Below are 10,397 nucleotides of genomic sequence, written 5' to 3'. Positions count from 1 at the left end.
ACTCCCCAATGCCTTTCCGCCGTCTACAAGGCTAAGGTCTGGAGTATAATGGAATACTCTCCCCTTGACTGGATGAGTGCAGCTCCAACAACACTCAAGAAGCTCGACACCATCCAGGACAAAGCAGCCCCCTTGAATGGCACCCTAGCCACCACCCTAAACATTCACTCCCTTCACCACCTGCGCACAGTGGCTGCAGTGTGTACCATCCACGGGATACACTGCAGCAACTCGCCAAGGCTTCTTCGACAGCACCTCCTAAACCGACGACCTCTTCCACCTAGAAGGACAAGAGCAGCAGGCACATGGGAACAACACCACCTGCACATTCCCCTCCAAGTCACACACCATCCCGACTTGGAAATATATCGCCGTTCCTTCATCGTCGCTGGGTCAAAATCCTGGAATTCCATTCCTAACAGCACTTTGGGAGAACCTTCACCACACGGACTGCAGCGGTTCAAGAAGTCGGCTCACCACCACCCTCTCAAGGGGCAATTAGGGATGGGCAATAAATGCCGGCCTCGCCAGCGACGCTCACATCCGGTGAACGAAGAAAACATTAATGTGAAGACATTGGCTGCAGCAGCGGGGTTGCACTTTTTATTTTCCTACTGTCTCAATCTTTCTTTATTAACTGGACAAATCAAATTGGGCAGGGCAGCCTTGAGGAAGAGTTTATTGAGTGTATTAGGGATGGATTTCTTGAGCAGTATGCAACTGATCCAACAAGGGGCCAAGCAACATTGGACCTGGTCCTGTGTAATGAGCCAGGATTAATTATTAATGTCCTAGTTAAGGATCGCCTTGGAATGAGTGACCATAACATGGTGACATTCCATATCGAATTAGAGGGTGAGAAGATTGGTTCTCAAACAAGCGTACTGAGCTTGAATAAAGGAGACGATGATGGTATGAGAGCGGAATTGATTAAAGTGGACTGGGAAAATAGATTAAAGGGTAAGACGGTACATGAGCAATGGTGTTCATTCTAGGAGTTATTTTACAACTTTCAAAAAAAAAAATATTCCACAGAGGAAAAAAGGGTGTAAAAGAAATGACAGCCATCCGTGGCTAAGTAAAGAAATTAAGGACAGTATCCGACTAAAAACAAGGACATATAAGGTAGCCAAACTTAGTGGGAGGATAGAAGATTGGGAAGACTTCAAAAGACAGCAAAAAGTAACGAAAGGATTGATTATGAAAGGGAAGATAGATTATGAAAATAAATTAGCAAAAAATATAAAAGCAGATAGCAAGAGTTTCTATAGTTATATAAAAAGAAAAAAGGGTGGCAAAGGTAAACGTCGGTCCCTTTCGAGGATGAGAACGGGAAATTAATGGTGGGAAACATGGAAACGGCAAAAATGCTGAACAAATATTTTGTTTCAATCTTTACGGTAGAGGACACTAAGAATATCCCAACACTGGTCAAACAGGGGGCTCGAGGGGGGGAGGAGCTAAGTACGATTAAAATCACTAAGGAATTGGTACTCAGTAAAATAATGGGACTGAAGGCGGATAAATCCCCTGGACTTGATGGCTTACATCCGAGGGTCTTGAGGGAAGTGGCAGTAGGGATTGTGGATGCTTTGGTAATAATTTTCCAAAATTCTCTGGACTCGGCAAAGGTCCCGGCAGATTGGAAAACTGCAAATGCAACACCCTTATTTAAAAAGGGTAGTCGGCAGAAGGCTGGAAATTATAGACCAGTTCGCCTAACATCTGTGGTGGGTAAAATTTTGGAATCTATTATTAAGGAGACAGTAGCGGAACATTTGGATAAACATAATTTAATAGGACAAAGTCAGCATGGCTTTACGACGGGGAAGTCATGTCTGACAAATTTGCTTGAGTTCTTTGAGGACATAACGTGCAGGGTGGATAAAGGGGAACCAGTGGACGTAGTGTATTTAGACTTCCAGAAGGCATTCGACAAGGTGCCACATAAAAGATTATTGCTTAAGATAAAGAATCACTGGATTGGGGGTAATATTCTGGCATGGGTGGAGGATTGTTCATCTAAAAGGAAGCAGAGAGTTGGGATAAACAGTTCATTCTCGGACTGGCAATCAGTAGCCAGTAGTGTTCCGCAGGGGTCGGTGCTGGGTCCCCAACTCTTTACAATCTATATTAACGATTTGGAGGAGGGGACCAAGTGCAACATATCAAAGTTTGCAGATGATACAAAGATGGGAGGGAAAGTGGAGAGGGAGGAAGACATAAAAAACCGACAGGGGGATATAGACAGGCTGGGTGAGCGGGCGGAGATTTGGCAGATGCAATACAATATTGGAAAATGTGAGGTTATGCACTTTGGCAGGAAAAATCAGAGAGCAAGTTATTATCTTAAAGGCGAGAAACTGGAAAGTACTGCAGTACAAAGGGATCTGGGGGTCCTCGTGCAAGAAAATCAAAAAGTTCGTATGCAGGTGCAGCAGGTGATCAAGAAGGCCAACGGAATGTTGACTTTTATTGCTCTGGGGATAGAATATAAAAACAGGGAGATATTGCTGCAGTTATATAAGGTATTGATGAGACCGCACCTGGAATACTGCATACCGTTTTGGTCTCCATACTTAAGAAAATACATACTTGCTCTCGAGGCGGTACAACGAAGGTTCACTCGGTTAATCCCGGGGATGAGGGGGTGGACATATGAGGAGAGGTTGAGTAGATTGGGACTCTACTCATTGGAGTTCAGAAGAATGAGAGGCGATCTTATTGAAACATATAAGATTGTGAAGGGGCTTGATCGGATGGATGCGGTAAGGATGTTCCCAAGGATCGGTGAAACTAGAACTAGGGGGCATAATCTTTGAATAAGGGGCTGCTTTTTCAAAACTGATATGAGGAGAAACTTCTTCACTCAGAGGGTAGTAGGTCTGTGGAATTTGCTGCCCCAGGAAGCTGTGGAAGCTACATCATTAAATAAATTTAAAACGGAAATCGACAGTTTCCTTGAAGTAAAGGGAATTAGGGGTTACGGGGAGCGGGCAGGAAATTGGACATGAATTTAGATTTGAGATTAGGATCAGATCAGCCATGATCTTATTGAATGGCGGAGCAGGCTCGAGGGGCCGATTGGCCGACTCCTGCTCCTATTTCTTATTGACCTTCTCTGCTGGTGTTGCAGATTCGATCAGGCATCGCCGTTTCAGGAAGCCTGAGAAGTCCATCAGGGGACAATACAAGAGACAGAGACAGGGAGAGATAAAGAAATGCATGCAAAGAAAATAAAGAGAATACATAGAATCATACAGTCATAAAATGGTAACAACACAGAAGGAGGCTATTCGGTCCATCGAGCCCGTGCCGGCTCATTGTCAGAGCGATCCAGTTCGTCCCACTCACCCGCTCCTTCACGTGTGTTGCGCCTTGGAAACTTCCACACCCTGTCCTCTGGAGCTCAAATATTCTCTGGAAAAAAATCAATTCTCCCAACAGCAACACCGAAATGATGTCGGAAGCTAATTGCTGACTTTTCACGAAAAGCACTGAGATAGGAAAGATCGTGCGGAATTTGAAACTGAGATCTCACGTATATCATTTAACGCAAAAGCTCTAAGCGAGAATCATACCCCGAGACCCACGAAACGCTGACATTGAAATCGTACACCAGTTAAAATGTGCGCTGCCTCCCACTGCCGATCGGCCATCCTTTCAGACCTCTTCTGTCCATCCAATCTCGTTTTCTATTCTGGTGCACAGCAATATCAAGTTGTACATTAACGACTTCCAGTGACCAATATTAGTCTCCCTTTACCAAATTGGTTTCGACTGTACGATTAGAATTATGAAGTAAGACGTTTCAGAACTAGTTGCTCTGAAACCACATTGCTTGGGAGGAGACTGAGAGGTGCAGATGAACGGCGGAACCTTGCAGTCCATGTCCACAGATCCCAGAAGGTAGTAGAACAGGTAGATAAGGTGGTTGTGAAGTCACAAAGGATACTCTCCTTTATTTGCGAGGCATAGAATAAAAGAGCAGGGAGGTTATGGAAGAAATGTATGAAACAATAGTTAGGCCACAGCCAGAATACTGCGTACAGTTGTGGTCACACATTACAGGATCGGTGTGATTGCACTAGAGAGGGTACAGAGGACATTTACGACAACGTTGCCAGAACTGGAGAATTTTAACGATGAGGATAGATTGGATAGGCTGGGGTTGTTTGCTTTGGAACTGATGAGGCTTTTGGGAGATTTAATTAAGGTGTATAAAATTATGACGGGCCTAGATAGAGTGGCTAGCAAGAACCTATTTCCCTTAGCAGGGAGGTCAATAATCAGGGTACATAGATCTAAGATAATTGGTCGAAGGATTAGAGGGGCGCGGAAGATTTAATTCCCAGCCAGTGAGCGGTGGGGGTCGGGAAATCACTGCCTGAAAGGGTGGGAGAGGAGGAAACCCTCATCGCATTGAAAAATAAAAACTTCAACATGCACGTGAAGATCCGTAACCTACAAGATTAGTGACCAAACGCTGGAAAGTGAGATGAGGCTCTGTACCGATTTTTCGGTAAGCACAGGCAAGATGTGCAGAATGGCTTCCTTCAGTGGCCTAACTTTCTATGATTCGATGATATGATTGCCGTCTGTCTCGGCATCGCGAAAGTATACACTCTACCATAAGTATACTTTAATCAAATTGGTGCTTTGTTTCACTGTGAGAGCGAAGAGACATAAGTGTGTAGACATTGGCTGCTGCAACTCGGTTGCACCTTTACTTTTCCTACCGTCTCAGTCCTCTTCTCCAGCCTTCTCTGCTGGTGTTGCAGGTTAGATCAGCCTTCGCCGTTCAAGGAAGCCTGAGAAGTCCATCAAGGGACACACAGAGAGACATGAGACAGAGACAGGGAAAGATAGAGATATGCATGCAAATCAAATAAAGAGTATAAATGTCAGGTTTTGCAAACTAGAAGAATTTAAGTTACAAATTGGGAGAGATTCCTTCTCGGGTCTTGAAATCTTAGAAGAGAAGATTGGACGCCCGATTAAAAGCACCGGCCACGTTGAAGCATCTGGGAGAGAGGTAAATGTGGTCAATTAATTCCATTTAATATATTTGAGCATTGAAGAGATCTTTGAAGAGGAGCGCTTCGAGCAGAATTCAAACCTAGGCAGGAAAACCACATAGGAGTTTTGAGACCACCGCTTCAACCTCTCGGCCATCCAAGCTGTAAACGGCATGTTCGTTCAAACAGGATTCCATTCAGAAACATGCAATTTCTGTATAAGTTAGCATTGGTGGTTCAGGGGTAGAATTCTCGCCTGCCACGCGGGAGACCCGGGTTCGATTCCGGGCCAATGCACGATTATTTTGCATTCTGCACCAAGGAGGAACTTCGGAACAGGATTGTGGTTTTTGGTCCTTCCAGCCTGTTCCGCAACTCAATGAGATCATGGCTGAGTTGTGACCGAAGTCCCTGGACCCGCCTTCGTCCCATAGTTCTCAATACGTTTGGTTAACAAAAATCTATAAATCACGGGTTTGAAATTAACAATTGAGCTTACATCAACTGCCGTTTGTGGAAGAGACTTCCACACTTCTACCTCCCTTTGCTTGTAGAAGTGTGTCCTAACTTCTCTCCCGAAAGTCCTGACTCTAATGTTTTGGCTATGCCCCCAAGTCCTCGACACCCCAACGAGCGGAAATAGTTTCTTTGTAACTACCCCATCAGTTCCTCTTAATATCTTGATAATTTCGATCATATCAGCCTTTAATCTACTAAATTGCAAGGAATACAACCATAGTTTGTGTAATCTCTCCTCGTAATTTAACGCTTAGAGTCCAGGTATCATTCTAGTAAATCGACACTGCACTCCCTCCAAGGACGGTATATCCTTCCTAAGGTGCGGTGCCCAGAACTGAACACAGCACTCCAGGTGCGGTCCAACCAGAGCTTTGTGTGGATGGAGCATAATGTCTATTCCCTTGTATTCTTATCCTCTAAATATACAGGCCACCATTCCATTAGCCTTTTTGATTATTTCCTGTACCTGCCCATGACATGTTATTGATCTATGTACATGGACACCTAAGTTCCTGTGGAACTTCACAGTTTCGAATTATTCACCTTTTGTAAAGTATTCTGATCTATCATTGTGAAGTCCAAAGTGGATGACCTCACACTTTCCAAAATTGAAATCCATTTGCCACGGTTTTGGCCATTCATTTATTATATTACTGTCTCTCTGGAATGTTAAGCTTTCATCTGCACTGCTCACAACGCTGCCCATTTTGGAGCCATCCACAAACTTCGATATGTCGTTCTCGAACCCGTCATCTAATATTAATGAGAACGCCTGAACTGGGGGAATTCATATTCAGCATCAATCTCTTCATCATCCAGAGACATTTTATTTACTTTACATGTGTTGCGCCTTGGGAAACTCAGCACTCTGTCTTCTGGAGCTTAAACATGCTCTGCATGTAATTCAATCCTACCAACAGCAATTCTGAGAAGATGTCAGAAGCCAATTGGTGTCTTTTCACTCAAAGTTGTGGAATAGCAAGGCTCATCCGGGATTTGAACGCGGAACTTATCGGACTTTAATTAACTAAAGCCCCAAAGCGAGAATCATGCATTTGGATCAACCAGGCGCTGTTATTTGCTTTGTGCAGCCAGTGACAAGTTTCGTTGTCTTCCAAAGCCGATCGGCCATCCTTTCAGACCTCTACTGTGCATCCAATCTCGTTTTCCATTCCGGTGTGCACTAATATCAAGCTGTACACTAACTATTTCCTGTCGCCAATATTAGTTTCCCTTTACGAATTCGGTTTCGTCTGTGCGACTTTTATTATCAAGCAAGACGTTTCAGAATTAGTTGCTCTGAAACTACATTGCTTTGGAGGATACTGAGATGTGTCGATGAAAAGAGGGACCTTGGAGTGCATGTCCACAGATTCCTGAAGGTAAGAAGACACGTAGTTAAAGTGGTTAAAAAGGCATACAGGATATTCTCCTTTATTAGCTGACGCATAGAATCTAAGAGCATGGAGGTTATGGTAGAAATTTATAAAACAATGGTTCAGCCTCAGCATGAAAGCAACATATAGTTGTGGTCACCACATTACAGGAAAGATGTGATTGCACTAAAGATGGTACAGAGGAGATTTACGACACTGTTGCCAGAACATGATAATTTTAGCTATGAGATTAGATTGGATAGGATGAGGTTGTTTGCTTTGGAGATGAGGAGGCTGTTGGCAGATTTTATTGAGGTGTACAAAATTATGACGGGCCGAGATTGAGTGGATAGCAAGGACCTATTTCCCTTAGCAGGGAGGTCAATAATCAGGGTACATCGATCTAAGGTAATTGGTAGAAGGATGAGAGGGGAGAGGAAGATTTTGTTCCCACCCAGTGGACGGTGGGGGTCGGGAAATTACTGCCCGAAAGGGTGGGAGATGCAGAAACCTTCATCGCATTGAAAAAATAAAAACTTCAATATGCATGTTAAGATCCGTTACTAAAAGTATTCGGTATCAAACGCTGGATAGTGAGATAAGGCTCGGTATCGATTTTTTCGGCCGGCACAAGCACGATGTGCAGAATGGTTTCCTTCTGTGGCCTAACTTTCTAGGATTCGATGATATGATTGCGGTCTGTCTCGGCATCGTGATAACATACACTCTCCCATAAGTATACTTTAATCAAGTTGGTGCTTTGTTTCACTGTGAGAGCAGAGACATAAGTGTGTAATCATTTGCTACAGCAGCTGGGTTGCACCTTTATTTTCCTACCGTCTCAGTCCATTTTTTTTACCCTCCTCTGCTGGTGTTGCAGGTTCGGTCAGCCTTCGCCGTTCAAGGAAGCCTGAGAAGTCCATCAGGGGTCACACAGAGAGACAAGAGACAGAGACAGGGAAAGATAGAGAGATGCATGCAAAGAAAATAAAGAGTATAAATGTCAGGTTTTGAAAACTAGCGGAATTTAAGTTACAGATTGGGAAATATTGCTTCTCGGTCTTGAAATCTTGGAAGAGAAGATTGGACGCCCAATTAAAAGTACCGGCCACGTTGAAGTATCTCTCATGCTGGGACAGAGGTAAATGCGGTCAATTAATTCCAATTTATGTATTTGAGCATTGAAGAGATCTTTAAACCGGAGCACTGCGAGCCGAATTCAAACCAAGGCAGGAAAACTCCATTGGGGTTTTGAGACAACAGCTTGAACCACTCGTCCATCGCAGCAGGAAACGGCATGTTCGTTCAGACAGGATTCCATTTAGAAACATGCAAATTCTGCACAACCCAGCATTGGTGGTTCAGGGGTAGAATTCTCGCCTGCCACGCGGGAGACCCGGGTTCGATTCCCGGCCAATGCATGATCGTTTTGCATTCTGCACCAAGGAGGAACTTCGGAACAGGAGTTTGGTCTTTGATCCTTCCAGCCTGTTCCGTAACTCAATGAGTTGTGACCGAACTCCCTGCACCCGCTTTCCTCCCATATCTCTGAATACCTTTGGTTAACAAAAATCTATAAATCACGGGTTTGAAATTAACAATTGAGCTCGCATCAACTGCCGTTTGTGGAAGAGATTTCCACACTTCTACCTCCCTTTGCTTGTCGAAGTGTGTCCTAACTTCACTCCTGAAAGTCCTGACTCTAATGTTTAGGCTCTGCCCCCAAGTCCTCGACACCCCAACGAGCGGAAATAGTTTCTTTGTAACTACCCCATCAGTTCCTGATAATATCTTGATAATTTCGATCACATCAGCCTTTAATCTACTAAATTGCAGGGAATACAACCATAGTTTGTGTAATCTCTCCTCGTAATTTAACGCTTCGGGCCCAGGCATCATTCTCGTAAATCTACACTGCACTCCCTCCAAGGACAGAATATCCTTCCGAAGGTGCGGTGCCCAGAACTGAACACCGTACTCCAGGTGTGGTCCAACCAGAGCTTTGTGTAGCTGTAGAATAATGTCTATTCCCTTGTATTCTCGTCCTCTAAACATATAGGCCACCATTCCATTATCCTTTTTGATTATTTCCTGTACCGGTCCATGACATGTTATCGATCTATGTACATGGACAGCTAAGTTCCTATGGAACGCCACAGTTTCGAATTTTTCACCTTTTGTAAAGTATTCTGATCTATCTTTGTGATGTCCAAAGTGGATGACCTCACACTTGCCAAAATTGAAATCTTTTTGCCACGGTTTTGTCCATTCATTTATTATATTAATGTCTCTCTGGAATGTTATGCTTTCATCCACACTGCTTACATCGCTTCCCATTTTGGGTCCATCGGCAAACTTCGATATGTCGTTCTCTATCCCGTTATCCAATATCAATTAGACCGCCTGACCTTGGGGAAATTCACATTCAGCATCAATCTCTTCATCATCTTGAGACATTTTATTTACTTTACATGTGTTGCCCAGGCATAGAATGTAAGAGCAGTGAGGTTGTTCTTGAAATGAATATAACACTAGTTAGGCCACAGCTGGAGTATTGCCTACAGTTGTGGTCACCACATTACAGGAAAGATGCGACTGCACGAGAAATGGTACAGATGTGATTTACGACGATGTTTAGAGGACTGGAGAATTTTAGCTATGAGAATAGATTGGATAGGCTGAGGGTGTTTTCTCTGGAACCGAGGAGGCTCAGGGGAGATTTAATTGAGGTGTACAAAATTATGACGGGCCTGGATAGAGTGGAAAGGAAGGACCTGTTTCACTTAGCAGGGAGGTCAATAAAAAGGGCGCATAGATTTAGGGTAATTGGTAGAGGATTAGAGTGGAGCAGAGGGGATTTTTTTCCACCCAGCGTGTGGTGGGGGTCTGGAACTCACTGCCTGAGAGGGTGGGAGAAGCAGAAACCCTCATCGGATTTAAAAAGCACTTCAATATGCACTTGAAGAGCCATAACCGACAAGACTATGGACCAAACGCTGGTAAGTCGGGCGATGCTGGATACCTCTTTTCCGGCCGGGACAAACACGATCGGCGGAATGGCCTCCACTGGCGTAAATTTTTCAGATTGTCTGATTCTCTGATATGATTGCCGTCTGTCTCGGCATGGTGATAACATACACTCTACCATAAGAATACTTTAATCAAATTGGTGATTTGATTCACTGTGAGAGCGACGATACATAAATGTGTAGACATTGGCTGCAGCAGCTGGGTTGCACCTTTACTTTTCCGACCGTCTCAGTCTTTCTTTAATCTTCTCTGCTGGTGTTGCAGGTTCGATCAGCCGTCGCCTTTCCATTTCACGCTCAAGCCTACCCGCACTCGGTACTGTCATGTCCTGAACACGTCTTTCGTGTTCTCACAGAAAATGCCACTTTTGCGAGCAGCTTGTCTGGACTGGACTGCACTGAGCTGGGACACTGGGAGTATTCAATTAATGAAATCAGTACTTCAAACAGAAAAA

General features: G+C 44.1%; 2 non-coding genes across 2 annotated transcripts; both read left to right on the top strand.

Annotated features, from left to right (window-relative positions):
* The first annotated feature begins 5,244 nt into the window (after nt 1–5,244).
* trnag-gcc (transfer RNA glycine (anticodon GCC)) lies at nt 5,245–5,315 on the top strand. The gene has a single exon. It is a non-coding gene; the product is annotated as a tRNA-Gly (tRNA).
* A 2,948-nt stretch (nt 5,316–8,263) lies between these two features.
* trnag-gcc (transfer RNA glycine (anticodon GCC)) lies at nt 8,264–8,334 on the top strand. Its single transcript has one exon. It is a non-coding gene; the product is annotated as a tRNA-Gly (tRNA).
* The last annotated feature ends 2,063 nt before the right edge of the window (nt 8,335–10,397 follow it).

This window comes from Heptranchias perlo, chromosome 20 (assembly GCF_035084215.1).
Source record: "Heptranchias perlo isolate sHepPer1 chromosome 20, sHepPer1.hap1, whole genome shotgun sequence".
In the NCBI taxonomy this organism is placed as follows: Eukaryota; Metazoa; Chordata; class Chondrichthyes; order Hexanchiformes; family Hexanchidae; genus Heptranchias; species Heptranchias perlo.
The sequence above is the reverse complement of the archived record's forward strand: the minus strand, read 5'-3'. Positions and strand labels throughout refer to the sequence as shown.